The sequence below is a fragment of the Saccopteryx leptura genome, chromosome 1 (assembly GCF_036850995.1).
Source record: "Saccopteryx leptura isolate mSacLep1 chromosome 1, mSacLep1_pri_phased_curated, whole genome shotgun sequence".
Lineage (NCBI taxonomy): Eukaryota > Metazoa > Chordata > Mammalia > Chiroptera > Emballonuridae > Saccopteryx > Saccopteryx leptura.
Window position 1 is genome coordinate 13,860,536 of NC_089503.1, and position 17,908 is coordinate 13,878,443.

The following is a 17,908-nucleotide window of genomic DNA, read 5'->3' on the forward strand; positions in this document are numbered from 1 at the left end:
ACCATGGTATACTATTCAGCTAGAAGAAACGATGACATCGGATCACTTACAGCAGAATGGTGGAATCTTGATAACATTATGTGGAGTGAAATAAGTGAATCAGAAAATAACAAGAACTGCAGGATTCCATACATTGGTGGGACATAAAAGGGAGACTAAGAGACATGGACAGGAGTGTGGTGGTTACGGGGGAGTGGGGGGAGGGAAGGAGGGAGAGGGGGAGAGGGAGGGGGAGGGATACAAAGAAAACTGGATAGAGGGTGACGGAGGACGATCTCTCCTTGGGTGATAGGTATGTAACAGAACTAAATGACAAGATAACCTGGAAATGTTTTCTTTGAATATATGTATCCTGATTTATTGATGCCACCCCATTAAAATAAAAATTTATTTATAAAAAAAAGATGCAAAGGGAACTGTTCTACTATTGTAGATGTTTCCACATATAGAACACATTTTCTAACTTCCTCTGGTTCACAAAGCCTCAGTCTTCATGTCGCTGGACCATGTCTCTGGTTTGCTCTTTAGAAACCTAGTACTTCTTGGAGATTGATGCTAAACAGTGACAGTCGGAGTCAGATCAGGTTTAGTGTGGTTGATTCTATAAGGTGGTGGCCTTAGAAGTTTCTCCATCGCCACACTGAGTGACCGCTGTGCATACAGGTCTACAACGAAACTTTAGGTAAGTAGAATTGTTTTGAACAGCTACTGTCTATCTCCCCACCTCCCAGTCTTTCAATTAATTAGGGTTTACAGTGGGTTTTAAAGAATTTGTAGGAATAAAAGAATTCTTACTTTGCATCCCTGTGACTATTCTGTAACTACTGATTTGTACTTCTCAATCCTATAAACTTTACAGCCACCCCTTCAATTCCTTCCCATATGGCACTATCAACATGTCCTCTCTATCTATGAGTCGTTCTGTTCGGCTTGTTTCTTTGGTTTTTGAAACTCAGTTGTTGATATATATGTATTCATTGTCATTTTATTATTTATATGTTTGATCTCGTTCCCCCTTCTTCTTCTTAAAGAAGACCTTTTAACGTTCCATGTAATACTGGTTTGTTGGTAATGAACTTCTTTAGCTTTTTTTTTTTTTTTTACATGGGATGCTATTTACATGTTCTTCGATTATAAACATTCTGTAATATTGCAAGAAGTATGTATGGTGTCCAACGGGTACAAGATTTATTGTGATAATCATATAGTTTTTTAATGTGATTATAATATATCTGTAATACATAATACATGTGGGAAAATTTTTATATTTACAAAATCATAATATTACATTGGGTTTCCTTGTGTTTATACCTTTATAGATATCTATAATTTTTCCCCTGGAATAGATATTAGAAGTAGAATTATTAAATAAAATGGTTTGCTTCCCTTTTAAGTTTACTAGGATATAATTTCTTTGATTTTGCCAATTTATCTTTGGTTACTATCACTGCTAATCAAAAATTTTCTTTCTTATGATTTTGTCCCTTAGAAAAAAGGACTATACACAGTATGGTTTTGAGGATCTGTTCTGGAAGATCTCGTTCTTTGAAAACTTATAAAGTATTTACTAAAAGTTGGTAAATTTTATTGTATGTAAGTTATATCTCAGTTAATCTAAACAACAATAATAAAAATTTTATTGTATGTAAGTTATATCTCAGTTAATCTAAACAACAATAATAAAAATGGCTAACACATACTGAATACTACTCCATGCCAGGCACGCTAAGACTTAAAATTTATTATCTCATTTGCTATGTGTCAGATTACATGGATTACCTCCCATTTAATCCTCACCACAAATTCTTGTGCAAAAGAAGAGTCACTCAATGAAGTTTTGGATGACAGTGTGGGTTAACTGTTGCTTATATTGATGATAATAATAAAATGATAATAATAATTATAATCTTTAGTTGAGTGCATCCTGTGTCTTAGACACTGATCTAAGAGCCTTGCATGTACTTAATTATTTAATTGTCCAAGTACTCTATGGGACAGGTACTACATCATTATCATTTATAGATGAGAAAGCCAAGCAATAAAGGAGTTGAGTAACTTGCCCAATGTCATATAGTTTCTAATTAGCAAAGTCAAACTTGTCATAAATAGAAACTTCATTTCAAAGGATGCTCATTCTGGTTTTGAGACTACTTAATTATTGGAATTCTGTATGATGCAAAAATCAAAATAATAATTTTAGACATATTTTTTAAAGTTTAAATATTTTTTAAAGTTAAAAATATTAAAAATGATTTCAGAAATAGGCATCTGTGCTTTCTGCCAGACGTATCCCTCCTTGGATTTAGTGAGGAGTTTAGTGAATTGAGCAAGAATGAAATGGCTGGAATAAAGTCTGGACCATGAACTATAACTGCCCACTGTGTCTCTTTTGTCTTTTTGCATATTTTCTAGCACTTCCCATTTTTCAATATTTCTTAATCCCCTCTGTAGTCTAAGGTACCTGCCAAGATGTTCCAATTAAAAGGCCTACAAGTGTTGCAGATGCTACAGAAATCCTTAAAGGTGTGAGTGGAACCCTCTTAGGGAAAAAATGATTAGCAACTGCCTATGAAAATGGTGGAAAGAGAATTAGCATTCACTGACCACATGTTCTGGGCCAGATGCTCACTCAACTTGCATCTCATTTAGTTTATATCCTCTTGCAGGTATGTTATATCCATGTAACCATAGAGTAACTGGAGGCTCAATTATATAACTTGACCAAGATCATAGTAGTAGTGAGTGGCAATACTTTGATTTGAACCCACTATGATTTTACTGTGTGATAACCCCAAACTGTTCCCTGATGCCTGTCTAAGAATTGTGTCAGATAACAATGAAAATCTTTCCAGAACTGCAAAGTTGTCTGAAACTCACACATTAATATTTAAATTATTATTTCTAAACAATCTAATGATGGCTGAAAATTTAACAATTGTGATCTTCTTTGAAATGATTAACAGGTTAATATCTATGCTGTCAAAACCCAAATGGATTATCTTTAATATGGGATGAGAGAGAAATTTTAGTTTTAGAAATGGATCAATAGTATTGTACCATATAAAGGTTTTTGTTGTTGTCGTTGTTGCTGTCTTGGAATAATACATGTTGCAAAAGGACTAGAATATTAACAGGAATAAAAAATGCTATTTTCATAAATAAGGACATACTATTATCAACACTTTACCCATAATTTACCCAAGCATAAATTATCCAAGGTCACTGACATTTCCTGATGCTCTGACACCTTGTGTAAGGATCTTTGTAGACTAAGCCACGGACATTTAATATAAACCCATATAACTGATCCTTCTGACTGAAGTAGGGTAGGGCAGCTGTCTAGAACACAAGGTCTGGAGTCAGACTGCTGTGGTCCCACACTTCACTGTTTTCCCAGGAACACTGCAAAAGTTAAACATCTATAAACCTCAGTGCTCTTGCGTGTAAAATGAGTAAAATCAGGAAGTCAATACTGTTTAATGGATGTTCCTCAACCATTTACAGGGTTACCATTACCTCACAGAGCTGTTGGGAGAATTAAATAAAATGATGTGATCAAATTAATAGCTAATACTTCTTGAATAGTTACTAAGTATAAGAAATTACTCCACGTATTTTACACAAACTCAAAGGTCTTACTTGAATCATACAGAGAATCACTGCTTCTTAATTAAATCCCAGACATCAGCCAGGTAACAGACCTAGAACTCTTTGATAAAAGGAAGAATGGGTGCCCTTAAGGAAGAATCAGTCAAAAATAGATACTGTCAATCTTTCTCACACTCCTGTCCAAAGGGACATACTACCTTTAATTAGGGTGGCTACATTTATGGAAAAGAAATTAATCAGACTTTTCTTTACTAAATATGGTTTAAATGAACCTTGCTTTATCTTTTATTTACTATCAGGAAGAATGACTTCATATCAACTCAGCTAAAACTGAAATCATCTGTTTTGGTAGGCATCACCTAACATATGTCTATATTAACACTTAAATGTCTTCAGCTGGCAATCCAATATACTGAATTAACACCTCTTACAGAAAATGAATCTTTTGTTTTTTAAAGAGAAGTATTAAATCAGTTTGGGGCTCTACAAACTAAGACATTTTTATCGTCAGTGACTTCTTTGGAAGTTTTTCAGGTGAAATTTTTATTCCACACTCTATAGCCTATCGGATGATCTCTGGTGTTTGAATGGTTCTTTTTGTGTTAAGTGCATCTTAACTTTTTTGAAAAAACTCTTGCAACTACTCTTAACCCAACTCTGTTGAAAGGCAAAGTAAGCCTCCATATTAGATCCTAGGTTAGTGATACTACCATGTGCAGAGAAAAGAGAAGTACTTTTAATTATTTTTAATCTAGTGTATCTGACTATCACTCTAAACTCTAAGGTTTAAATTTTTTAACCTCTTCTATTCCCTAAAACTACATTTTATATACATATATTTTCCTGAGGGCAGATATTTAATAATTTTATAGAAACTTAGTAAAGTCAAAATTTGCCTTCTTCTCCTTCTTCTTAGTCTGGCATAAACATTTCATGGTAAGGATAGGAAAGCACAGGGCAAATTATGTATGGTCTTTGGTCATTGAACTACTCATTATTCTATTGGTTCTGGTCTTTGGCATCTTTCAATATCATCTGCTAACGAATCTTTTAGCGTATTAAAATATTTGAGGTCTGGTCCTGGCATTGCCCTTGTGTTTTTTCTCTCCTCACAACTACAGGGCTCCTTTCAGCCTGGAAGGTCTTTCTTAGAGACTTCAGTGTTCTATTGGATGGCACCAGTTTGAACAGATGTGTGTGGAAAGCTGTAAACAGACTGCCCAATGGTGATATTCTTGGTTTTTGGTCACCAAACATAATATTCTTCTCTATTTATTAAATAATCAGGAGCTCAGTTAACCTTTCTAGGAACCAATTTGGAGATATGAGTAAAGAAAAAAAAAATCTTTAAACAATGATTCAACTTTGACTCAGAAATTCCGCTTCAAAAATTTGTAATAACAAGCATATTTGCAAAGATTTTTGCTAAATAAATGTTCCTTGAAAAATAAAAAATTAGAAAAAACTGATATGACCAGCAATAGAAGATAGAAAAATATTAAATTAGAATTCTTTTGTTATAATGAATGTTATTAAATGTAACCATTAAAAATGATGATGTCAGCCTGCCTATGGTGGCTCAGTGGATAAAGCGTTGACCTGGAAAGCTAAAGTCACCAGTTCAAAACCCTAGATTGCCTGGTCAAGGCATATATGGGAATTGATGCTTCCTGCTCCTTGACTCTTCCCTCTCTCTTTCCCCTATCTAAGATGAATACATAAAAAAAAATCTGAAAGAAAAAAAGGGGAAAAATGATGATATAGATTTGTGTTTATTAACATTATAATGTGTCCATTGTATATTTTGTGTATGTTTCCGTGTGTGTGCAGAAAAAGTTACGTGTTAAACACATATATATTAGGTCATTTCATTATTTAAAAATTGCATGTGAATATGTTAAAAGGTAGAATAAAATGGAAAGATATGTCACTAAATTCTATAATGTGAAAGGAAATAATTTTTAATTAATTTATTTTATGTATCTAAATATTTAACTATATCCATATAATATTCTTATGGTTTGACCCAGAAGTCTATTTCCATTGCAGTAATAAAATAGTAACCTAAGACTGTTAAAGTAGGTACCCTGCCAGTTACGTACTCTGATTTCATAGAAATAATCTTTGTCTTGATCAATCCCTTTTGCCACCCCTTCCTAATAAGTTGACCCTCTTACATTCTCGTGATACTACAGGTTTATGGAATTGTTTTCCACATAAGCCAAGGAAACTCATTCAAGCTAAAGGCCCTGGTAGACAAGTGGCCTGATTTTACTATAGTGGTTGTTCATTCTCAGGAGCAGGTAAGATGCTAGATGTAGAAGTATACTTTTTTTTTTTTTTTTTTGGTTATAAGTGCCTAACATGCACCCGGCCATGTAGACCCAGGAGATACAGAAATGAATAACAGTGATGATGAACAAATCTTTGTCCTCAAGGAGAGCTTACAGCTTGGAAGAAAAGATAGGTAAGCTAATAAATTGCAACAGGATGTAAAAATGTACAAAAACATTCAAGAACATGCAAGCTACAGAAGCAGCACTGGCCAAGAGATAATTAAAATGATAGATGTTAAGGTACGCAGGGACAGGATCAGAGAGCCTTCCTGGTAAACATTTTACCCAAACTGAATTTTGAATATAAATAGATTTTTGACAAGTTGACAAAAACAGACAGTACATTCTGAGCAGAGAAAATAACAATTCAAAATATGTAATGTTAAATATGAATAATGTTCAGGAAATATAAAGAGCAAATTGCAATGTCTGTATTTGGAAATATATTTTCAGTACCAGACTTTTAAAAATCACTCAAACTCACATATGAAAAACCCATAGTTAACACATATTACATGTAGAAAAACTGAGAGCATGTCCCTCAAGGTTAGAAACAAGACAGGAATGTGTACTTTCACTACTCTGTTTCAACATAGGTCTGGAACTCCTAACTGCAGCAATAAGAGAAAAAGAATTGAAAAAAAAATCTAATTTGGAAAGAAAAATAAAAAAATTATTTGCATATGTCTTTACTTTATAGAAAACCCTAAAAATCCCACTAAATAACTACTAAAATTGATAAATGAATTTAATGACATAACAGGATACAAAATAGTATAACATTTGTTGCATTTTTATCAATCAATAATGAACTACCATAAAGGGAAACTAAGAAATCAGTTTTATTTATTTATTTATTTTTTAAATAATTTTATTTTTTTAATGGGGTGACATCAATAAATCAGGATACATATATTCAAAGATAACAAGTCCAGGTTATCTTGTCGTTCAATTATGTTGCATACCCATCACCCAAAGTCAGATTGTCCTCTGTCACCTTCTATCTAGTTTTCTTTGTGCCCCTCCCCCTCCCCCTTTCCCTCTCCCTTTCCCCCCTCCCCCCCCCCCCCCGTAACCACCACACTCTTATCAATGTCTCTTAGTTTCACTTTTATGTCCCACCTACGTATGGAATAATGCAGTTCCTGGTTTTTTCTGATTTACTTATTTCGCTTCGTATCATGTTATCAAGATCCCACCATTTTGCTGTAAATGATCCGATGTCATCATTTCTTATGGCTGAGTAGTATTCCATAGTGTATATGTGCCACATCTTCTTTATCCAGTCATCTATTGATGGGCTTTTTGGTTGTTTCCATGTCCTGGCCACTGTGAACAATGCTGCAATGAACATGGGGCTGCATGTGTCTTTACGTATCAATGATTCTGAGTTTTTGGGGTATATACCCAGTAGAGGGATTGCTGGGTCATAAGGTAGTTCTATTTTCAGTTTTTTGAGGAACCACCATACTTTCTTCCATAATGGTTGTACTACTTTACATTCCCACCAACAGTGGATGAGGGTTCCTTTTTCTCCACAGCCTCTCCAACATTTGCTATTACCTGTCTTGTTAATAATAGCTAATCTAACAAGTGTGAGGTGGTATCTCATTGCAGTTTTGATTTGCATTTCTCTAATAGCTAAAGAAGATGAGCATCTTTTCATATATCTGTTGGCCATTTGTATTTCTTCCTGGGAGAAGTGTCTGTTCATATCCTCTTCCCATATTTTTATTGGATTGTTTGTTTGTTTGTTGTTGAGTTTTATGAGTTCTTTGTATATATTGGATATTAGGCCCTTATCTGAGCTGTTGTTTGAAAATATCATTTCCCATTTAGTTGGCTTTCTGTTTATTTTGTTATCAGTTTCTCTTGCTGAGCAAAATCTTCTTAGTCTGATGTAGTCCCATTCATTAATTTTTGCCTTCACTTCTCTTGCCTGTGGAGTCAAATTCATAAAATGCTCTTTAAAACCCAGGTCCATGAGTTGAGTACCTATGTCTTCTTCTATGTACTTAATTGTTTCAGGTCTTATGTTTAGATCTTTGATCCATTTTGAGTTAATTTTAGTACGGGGGACAAACTGTAGTCCAGTTTCATTCTTTTGCATGTGGCTTTCCAGTTTTCCCAGCACCATTTATTGAAGAGGCTTTCTTTTCTCTATTGTGTGTTGTTGGCCCCTTTATCAAAAATTATTTGACTATATATATTTGGTTTTATTTCTGGACTTTCTATTCTGTTCCATTGGTCTGAGTGTCTATTTTTCTGCCAATACCATGCTGTTTTGATTGTCGTGGCCCTATAATATAGTTTGAAGTCAGGTATTGTAATGCCCCCAGCTTCATTCTTTTTCTTTAGGATTGCTTTGGCTATTTGGGGTTTTTTATAGTTCCATATAAATCTGATGATTTTTTTGCTCTATTTCTTTAAAAAATGTCATTGGAAGTTTGATGGGAATTGCATTAAATTTGTATATTGCTTTGGGTAATATAGCCATCTTGATTATATTTATTCTTCCTAACCAAGAACAAGGAATAGTCTTCCATCTCATTATATCTTTTTCGATTTCCCTTAACAATGGTTTATAGTTTTCATTATATAAGTCCTTTACATTCTTTGTTATGTTTATTCCTAAATATTTTATTTTTTTGTTGCAATCGTGAAGGGGATTATTCTTTTGAGTTCATTCTCAATTGTTTCATAGAAATCAGTTTTATTTATGATAGCATATCCAAGGAGGTAAAAGACCTGTACTTGGAAAATTATTAGACACTAACAAAAGAAATTGAGGAAGATACAAATAAATAGAAGCATATTCTATATTCATGGATAAGAAATTAGCATCATTAAAATGTCTATACTACCCAAAACAATCTACAGTTTCAATGCAATTCCTAATAAAATACTAGTGGTGTATTTATCAGAACTTGAACAAATATCCTAAAAGTTTAAATGAAACCACAAAGGACACTGAGTAGCTACAACAATCTTGAGAAAGACGAACAAAGTTGGAAGTATCATGCTCTTGATATCAAGTTATACTACTAGGCTATATAATCAAATCAGCATGGCTGTGGCATAAAAAAAGATAACAGATACATAGATCAATGGAACAGAATAGAGAGTAAAATAAACCCATGTTTCTATGGTCAATTAATCTGTAACAAAGGAGGCAAGGGCATACAATGTTGTAAAGACAGTCTATTCAAAAAATGGTGTTGGAATAATTGGACAATACATGCAAGAAAAATGAAACAAAACAACCTTTTTATACAATATACAAGAATAAATTCAAAATGCATTAAAGACTGAAATGTAAGACTCAAAATAATAAAAATATTAAAATAACAAATACAAAGGAAAATCTGAGACATTTCTGCCTGAGTGCATTGGATAGAACAGGGTCCCCAAACTACGGCCCGTGGGCTGCATGCGGCCCCCTAAGGCCATTTATCCGGCCCCCGCCGCACTTCTAGAAGGGGCACCTCTTTTATTGGTGGTCAGTGAGAGGAGCATAGTTCCCATTGAAATACTGGTCAGTTTGTTGATTTAAATTTACGTGTTCTTTATTTTAAATATTGTATTTGTTCCCGTTTTGTTTTTTTACTTTAAAATAAGATATATGCAGTGTGCATAGGGATTTGTTCATAGTTTTTTTTATAGTCCGGCCCTCCAACGGTCTGAGGGACAGTGAACTGGCCCCCTGTTTAAAAAGTTTGAGGACCCCTGGGATAGAATGTCCACCTGGAATGCCAGGGGCTTAGGTTAGAAACTCTGAGGTTGCCAGCTTGAGTGCAGGCTCATCTGGTTTGAGTGTAGTGTCATTGGCTTGAGCATGGCAACATAGCCTGACCCCATGGTTGCTGGCTTGAACTCAAGGTCACTGGCTTGAGCAAGGGGTCACTGGCTCAGCTGGAACCCCCTGATCAAGGCACATATGAAAAAGCAATCAATGAAAAACGAAGGTGCTGCAACTATGAGCTGATGCTTCTCATCTCTCTCCTTCCTGTCTATTTGTCCCTGTCTGTCTCCCTTTCTCTCCCTATCTCTCTCTCTCTTGCTAAAACAAAACAAAACAAAACAAAAAACAGACATTTCTTTTGGCAATATTTTTTTGATATACTTCCTTGGGCGAAGGAAACAAAAAATATATATATACAAATGGGACTAAATCAAATTAAAAATATTTTTTCACAATAAAGAAAACCATCAACTAAATATTAAGACAATCTACTAATGGGAAAGATATGTACCAAGGATATTGATGGTAAGAGGTTAATATCCAAAATTCATAAAGAACTCATACAATTCAACAGTAAAAGGAAAATAATCCAATTAAAAATGACCAGAAAAGATACCTCTCCAAAGAGGACATACAGACAGCCAATAGGCATATGAAAAGATATTCAACATCACAAATCATCAGAAAAATGCAAATTAAAACCACAATGTGATATCACCTCACACTTATTAGAATGGTTATCATCAATTTGATAACCAAAAAACAAGTGTTGGAGAGGATGTGAAGCTCAACAAGCCATTTGGTTTGATATGGGCTCAATCGTGGCACAGAATATCTAGACTTTGATTTTTATACTGGGCTTAATAAATACAAGACTGGTTTTCTTCTTTAGGTGAGACAGTCAGAAATGAGACACCAAAAGCCCATAAACAATTTCTATTTCAACTCCAATGAAATATTACTGCAAAAGCTTCAGCTTCTTTAACTGGGGGTCCGATTAAATGCTTTTTATACAACATCATACACAAACCATATCAGAACTGGCTTCAGAACTGACATCAGTTTCACTTCTGGGCATATATCCAAAACCCTAAAACACTAAATTGAATGTATATATGCACCCCTGTATTTATTGCGGCAGCATTTACAATAACCAAGATAGGGAAATAACCCAAGCGCCCATCAATAGATGAGTGGATATAAAAGTGGTGGTACTTACTTATAATGCAATATTAACTGGCCATAAAATGGAAACAATCTTATTATTTGTGGTGTTATATTACCCTGTGTAGACCTACAGGGTATTATACTAAGTTCAATAAGTCAATCAGAGAAAGCAAATACTATACTATATTATTTCACTGATATGTGAAATCGAAACAGCAGAATAGATAAACAAACAATATAGAAAAACACTCTTGATACAGAGAATAAATAGATGTTAGCCAGAGGGAAGTGGGTCTGGGAGACTGGGTGAAAAAGCTGAAGGGATTAGGAAGTACAGATTATTAGTTACAAAATGGTCACAGGGAATATAGTCAATAATATTGTAATAACTATGTCTCATGCTAGGTGGGTACTGAAAATATCAAGGGATCACTTTATAAAGTGTATGGTTGTCTAATGCCTATGCTGTATATGTAAAACTAGTACAAAATAATATTAAATATCAGCTGTAATTAAAAAAATAAGAATAGAATTACTCAGATAAAGTAGTTAATACATTTTAAATACTATAAATACAAGTATGTTATAAGCATGTTAGAAGGTAGAAAGCAAAAACTTACCATGCAATAATATGTAACCATATGATATCATTTTCATATAAAACATTTACAAATAAAATTTAAATGTATAGTGCTTTTTAGAAAATACCAAACTAAAGAAAATACAAAATAAAGATTATTGGAATCTAAAAATTAAAAATTAAAAAAAATTTGATTTTCAAAGCAGAGATTGTTGCTCTTTCCACCATCAGTCTGTGCCACACCCTATGGTGTGTATGAATGTTCTGGCTGCAGCTCTCAGGAGTATCAACAATGTTAGAAAGAAAGGCAAATGCCAAGTTCTTATTAGGCTGTGCTCAAAGCCATTGTCTGGTTTCTAACTGTAATGATGAAACATGGTTACATTGGTGAAATTGAAATTATCGATGACCACAGAGCTGGGAAAATTGTTGTGAGCCTCATAGGCAGGTTAAAAAAAGTGTAACCAGCCCCAAACTGGATGTGCTACTCAAATATAGAAAAATGGCAGAACGACCTGTTCCATCTCTTCAGTTTGGTTTCATTGTACGGCTAACCTCGGCAGGCGACACAGACCACGAAGAAGCAAGAAACAAATACACAGGAGTGAAAATCCTGGGATTCTTTTTCTAGGGATGTAATATATATGTGCAAATAAAATGCCTCAATGGACAAAATAAGCACAGATTGTCAGTAGTATTAATGCTGAGTATTAATGTACTTTTGTGTAACACTTTTCAGTTAGTTATTCTACCTTTGTTGTGTTGCTGTTGTCTAAATCCTTTCATTTTTTAAATTTTTTTTATTTTTTTTTGTGTGTATTTTTCTGAAGTTGGAAACAAGGAGGCAGTCAGACAGACTCCCGCATGCGCCCGACCAGGATCCACCCGGCATGCCCACCAGGGGGCGATGCTCTGTCCATCTGGGGCATTGCTCTGTTGCAACCAGAGCCATTCTAGCACCTGAGGCAGAGGCCATGGAGCCATCCTCAGTGCCCGGGCCAACTTTGCTCCAATGGAGACTTGGCTGCGGGAGAGGAAGAGAGAGACAGAGAGGAAGGAGAGGGGGAGGGGTGGAGAAGCAGATAGGTGCTTCTCCTGTGTGCCCTGGCTGGGAATCGAACCTGGGACTCCTACATGCCAGGCCAATGCTCTACCACTGAGCCAACTGGTCAGGGCCTAAATCCTTTCATTTTTTAATAATCCTATCTCTTATATATTAAGTTTGTAAAATATTAAAGTATAGTGAAATTCCTAAACTCAACTATTTCAATCACTGGTATAATTAATTTGATTTATCCCACATTACTCAATCAAACAGGAGATGACAGATGACTTTGATCAGTATACCAACACTTACCAACTCTATTCTAAAGATCCCAAGAGCTGTCAAGAATCCGTTGGTATATCAGATGTCATCAACTGGAGACAACATTTACTGGTGCAGAGTAAGTAAGAAATATGGGATGTGTGAGGGTTGCTGGGACTGCTAACCTTCGGGCTCACTTTTCACCTGGAGCCTATCCCCCTATTACTTTTACTCCCTTTCTACCAAGCCCCTTGACACTCAGCTTGATGTTCATTCCCTCTATCAGCTGCCACTACCTATTTCTTCAGAGGAGTAGAATTGATATATTTTAAATTATGGAATTAATATAAGAAACTATGAGTAATGCAATTTCTAGTTAGCTGAGAATATCTTCTGCAGTCATATTCAGGATGCATCAGGATGACTGAGCATAAGATTGGAGCTCCCCATGTGGCCTTCCATTCCTTGTATAAGAATGACAGCTCCTTGTGCTCTAAAGCACCTGCAAGGTCACAAGGACAACTGCCATGGTTATGAGCATGCCTTACAGAGTCATTTTTTAGAGTGGCATCCTTGTTTTCCAGTCACTTGCTTTGTGATCTTGAGCAAGTGATGCAACTTATCCATTATTTAGTTTTCTCATGTATAAAAAATGAGGATAATAAAAGTATATAAAACATAGCATCAAAGTAAGAATGAAATGTGGTATTAAACCAATACCTGGGCATATAGTATGTGCCTATACAAATTTGGCTACAATTTTTAAAACATCACTTCTCTTTTGACTTCACAGTAATATTGTTAGGATTTCTAGTGTTATGTGTGTTTTGCACAAGAGAAAACATGCTCAGACAGTGACATGGTCAAGGTCACATGGTCATTGGCAACAGCAGAAGCAGCATTGCCTGACTTTAAATCCTGTGGACTTCCACTGGAAAGCTTCTTGTAGCATCTCACTTCTCTCCTTACTCTATCCCTTTCTAGGTTCATGGTCCAGCCTGGATGAGGTGATACAAAATCTTGCAGCCACTTAACTGGTCGAGGTTAAACAAACACAATGCATCCTCTATATCTCACCCATGACAGTAAGAAGACTGACCCCTTCCCTGCAAGAGGCAAACAACTTACCTCTTAAATTTGATAGACACAGAGTCGTGTGAGTTAAGAAAAAGTGATTCTCTCACAATGCATGTCTTTCATTACTTCCCTTCCTACACTCACTCTCGCCTTCCACAGTTTATTTCCAGAGTGATTATTTTAGCATGTAACATGGGTCATATTAGTTCATCCACTAAAAAGTCACTGATATTTCTCAGCTCACCTTGAATAAAGGCTAAAGCGTTTTATGGACCTTCGAGATCTCGTATGACATGGCATTCATCACCTCTTGGACTTTATTTTGTTCATCCTGCTTTCTCTCACCTATAGCTCTGGTCTATTTTCTGTGACTTGATTTCATACACTCACACATGCCTTTGGGCCACTGCATTTGCTCTTTGTCTATGCAAATGCCCTTCCCTCTGATTCTCAAGTATTTGTCTTTTTCTTGACAGTTAAATGATCAAATGTCATTTGTTAGAGAGTTTTTCTCAGAGTACCATTTCTAAAACCACATAATTATTCATCACATAACCCAATTTTTGTTTTCTTTATTGCATTTATTATGATATGAAATCAATTTATTTGTTTATTGACCTACTTATTTGTTGTTTGATCCTCTCCTAGGATATTTCACACTTCCCAAGAGCAGGAGCCTTCCTTATTTTGTTCATTGATAGATTCTCAACGGCCAGAACACAACACACAGATGTTTGATAAATCTCATGTAATGAATTCACAGTATAAAAATTTTCCAATAATGAGAATTTATACAAATTATGTACCCCCCCTTTGATTGCTAGTGTAACACTGAATTAAACTGAGCAATAAAGGATATTTGATATGGAGATGCCCAATCCCATGGCCCTCTGGGTTACTCTTCATGGAAAAGCTTTTATTCACATTCCATTGCACAATATACTTGAAAGACACCTCCAAATCTGTAATCTCACTGGATTTTTTTGGTCCACCCCATGAGATAGACAAGGTAGGAGATATTATCTTCCTTTTCCTGATGGAAGTGGGTTCAAATGATGAAATAGCTTCCTCAGATCAAGTGGAAGGCCCAGGTGTAACTGGGGTTTGAGTCTTGATTTTCTAGTTGTACTTGTGGGCTCTTTCCAAGACACCTCCTGAAGCTCCTTTAGACCATATCAGAAGTCTTCAGACCTTCTGATTCTGTCCCCCAGAGGCTGCTTGTAGTCCACATCACTGCCCCCTATGGACTTGAGCTTCCCCACAGTGGCCAGGGGCCCTCCGCCACCAGTATTCTAAGAGTCCATGATTCTCAGCTCTGGATTTACAAACAGCTTGGTAGCATGTGCTATGGGGCACTTGTTTATTTTCTGTTTATTTGTTTTTCTTATCTGAAAATGGGTGTGATAGCAATTTCTCCATCTTCCAAAGAAAGTTATGGCAATGTCAAAAATAACAATACTTAATTTTTATGTAATTCTTGTTGTTTGTGTGGCACAAATCTTATACTTATGCAACAGCACATTCATAACCTGTCTTTTGACAAGGATGCTCTTGATATCCTTGTTCTATAAAGAAAAACAATGGAGGCAGAGAGACATTACTTTGCCTGTTCAAGATTGTTTAGCTAGTTGGATCATGCACCCAGGCATTCTTGCTGCAGAATCTGTATCTTTACTTGTGCTCTTATTTTATACTCCACAGGGTGTGTGATATCATGGGTTACTCTTCCTTGTTTCCAACAGCAATGATGAAATGTTTAAACTCTCATTCCTGGATGTCACTCATACTTCCCTGGTGAATAAATTCTGGCATGTTGGTGGCAATGAGAGGAGCCAGAGACTCATCGAACACTGCATCCAGATCTTCCCCACCTTCTGTGTGCTGGGGCTGAGGGCACCCCTGTGTCCTGGGCTGTGATGGACCAGACAGCCGAGATGAAAATGGCCGGCACCATGCCTGAGTACCATGGCCATAGTCTCCTGTCCCATTTCATATGTACCACTGTCCAGGCTCTGGGGAAACTCAACTTCCCCTCAAACACCCATACAGGCAGAACCAACAAAGCCACACAGAAAGTCTATTGCAATCTGCACATTTCTTCCAGCCCCTGCAGCTGGAACCAGTGGAAATGTGAGCCCCTGTGATGCAGCCCTGAACAAAAGAGTGTGTTGGGTGGGTCAGTCACGTAGGAGAAAGAACATCTGTATGGGTGGAAAGAAAAAAAAATGATGATCAGCAGCAGAGCAGTTCTTGTTATTTAGACTCTGGGGCAGCAGTGGAAATGGTCAACAGGACTAAGACAGCTCCTACTAACAAATCATTCATAGATTACTCTTTGGGTGCAGCAGTCCTGGCAAGTGTAGACCTTCCTGTAGTGAATTCTCGTCATGTTCTGTTTCCTACACTTCTGGATCTCACTGACTCCATATTCAGCTGCATGCTGCCCGACTGCTTCCCCTGGACTCTTATCTGACACGTGGGTTGTTGTCAACTGGCATATTTTGCTAGTTTTGCCAAGATGTAGTATTATGGGTAGAATAATTTCCCTCCTCTGTTCTCATTATTCTTTCTTTTTCCCCACACAAGATTTACTGAGGTATAACTGATAAAGTTGTAACATATTAAATGTGCAATGTGATGATTTGATATATGAGTACACTGTGAAAAGATTCTCACATTCAAACTAATTAACACGTTTATTACCTAACAAACTTCCTTTTGTTTTTGTAAGAATGCTTATGACCTACTCTCTTAGAGAAGTTCAGTGATCAAATATAGTCGTCATGCTCTACATTAGAACCTAAGAACTTATATATATCTTATAACTGACAGTGTGTAGCCTTTAACAAAAACCTCTTTCTATATCTTTCACACCCTCCCTGGCAACAACCATTTTACTCTCATTTCCATAAGCTTGACATTTTTTTTTTTTTAGATTCCACATACAAGTGACACCATGTAGTATTTGTGTTTCTCTGTGTGGCTCATTGCACTGGTTTCCAAATATCCTTACTAGTTAGTACAAAAAATATTCATAATCAGTAAAGAAATCCCACACCCATTGTTCTAGTAGTGCCATTTATTTTCTTTTCAGCAGATATTTATCCTTATTTAGAGTGTGTTCATGGAATACAGAGCAAGAGAATTTAAGTACCTTGTCACCCTAAGTTTGCAGAATAGAAGATGGTTCAATAAATTATAGTATATCTACATCCTATGATAGATATTATGCGGAATTAAGGTTAAGTTTAAAAATATTTTTTAACGGTTATGAAATTTGCTGATATAATATTAAAGGTAAAAGGTAGTAAATGGAATTATAGATTCAATATGATTATAAAAAAATTATAAAAAAATTTTTTAAGTGAGAGGAGGGGAGATAGTGAGACAGATTACCTCATGCACTCCAACTGTGATCCACCCAGCAAATCTTCTATGGGGACAATGCTCGAATCAACCAAGCTATCCTCAGTGCCTGAGCCAATAGCTGCAAAAGGGGAATAGATAAAGAAGGGAGAGTGGGAGGGAAAGAGAAGCAGATAGTCGCTTCTCGTGTGTGCCCTGACCAGGGATCATACCCAGGACATCTGCATGCCAAGCTGATGCTACATTCACTGAGCCAACTGGCCACGACCTTCCATTTATTTTTTAATAATAGTAAAATTCTGTAAGTACCCTAAGTTTGCAGAATAGAATATGGTTCAATAAATTATGGTATACCTGCATCCTATGATAGATATGTGGACTTAAGGTTAAGTTTAAAAATATTTTTTAATGATTATGAAGTTTGCTGATATAATGTTAAAGGTAAGAGGTAGTAAATGGAATTATAGACTCATATGATTAAAATTACATGTGAATTATATATCTACATAGATATAGAAAGATGTTAATAGTGTTTCACAAGGGTGGTAAAATTTTGGAGTAATTATATTATATATGATTTTGAATTTTCAACTTTAACAATGATCTTACATTACCTTTATAATTAGAAGAAACAATTTTGTTAAAATTTTTTATTTGTATTCACTGAGCAAGACACTGATTAAATATAAGAAGATAACATATAAATTTTAATCATATTTGCCTTA

General features: G+C 35.6%; 2 pseudogenes; both read left to right on the plus strand.

The window, feature by feature from the left end:
• The first annotated feature begins 2,469 nt into the window (after positions 1-2,469).
• On the plus strand, positions 2,470-15,961 carry LOC136387910 (glycine N-phenylacetyltransferase-like; annotated as a pseudogene).
• LOC136388586 (small ribosomal subunit protein uS8-like) lies at positions 11,681-12,065 on the plus strand (annotated as a pseudogene).
• Positions 15,962-17,908: the final 1,947 nt, after the last annotated feature.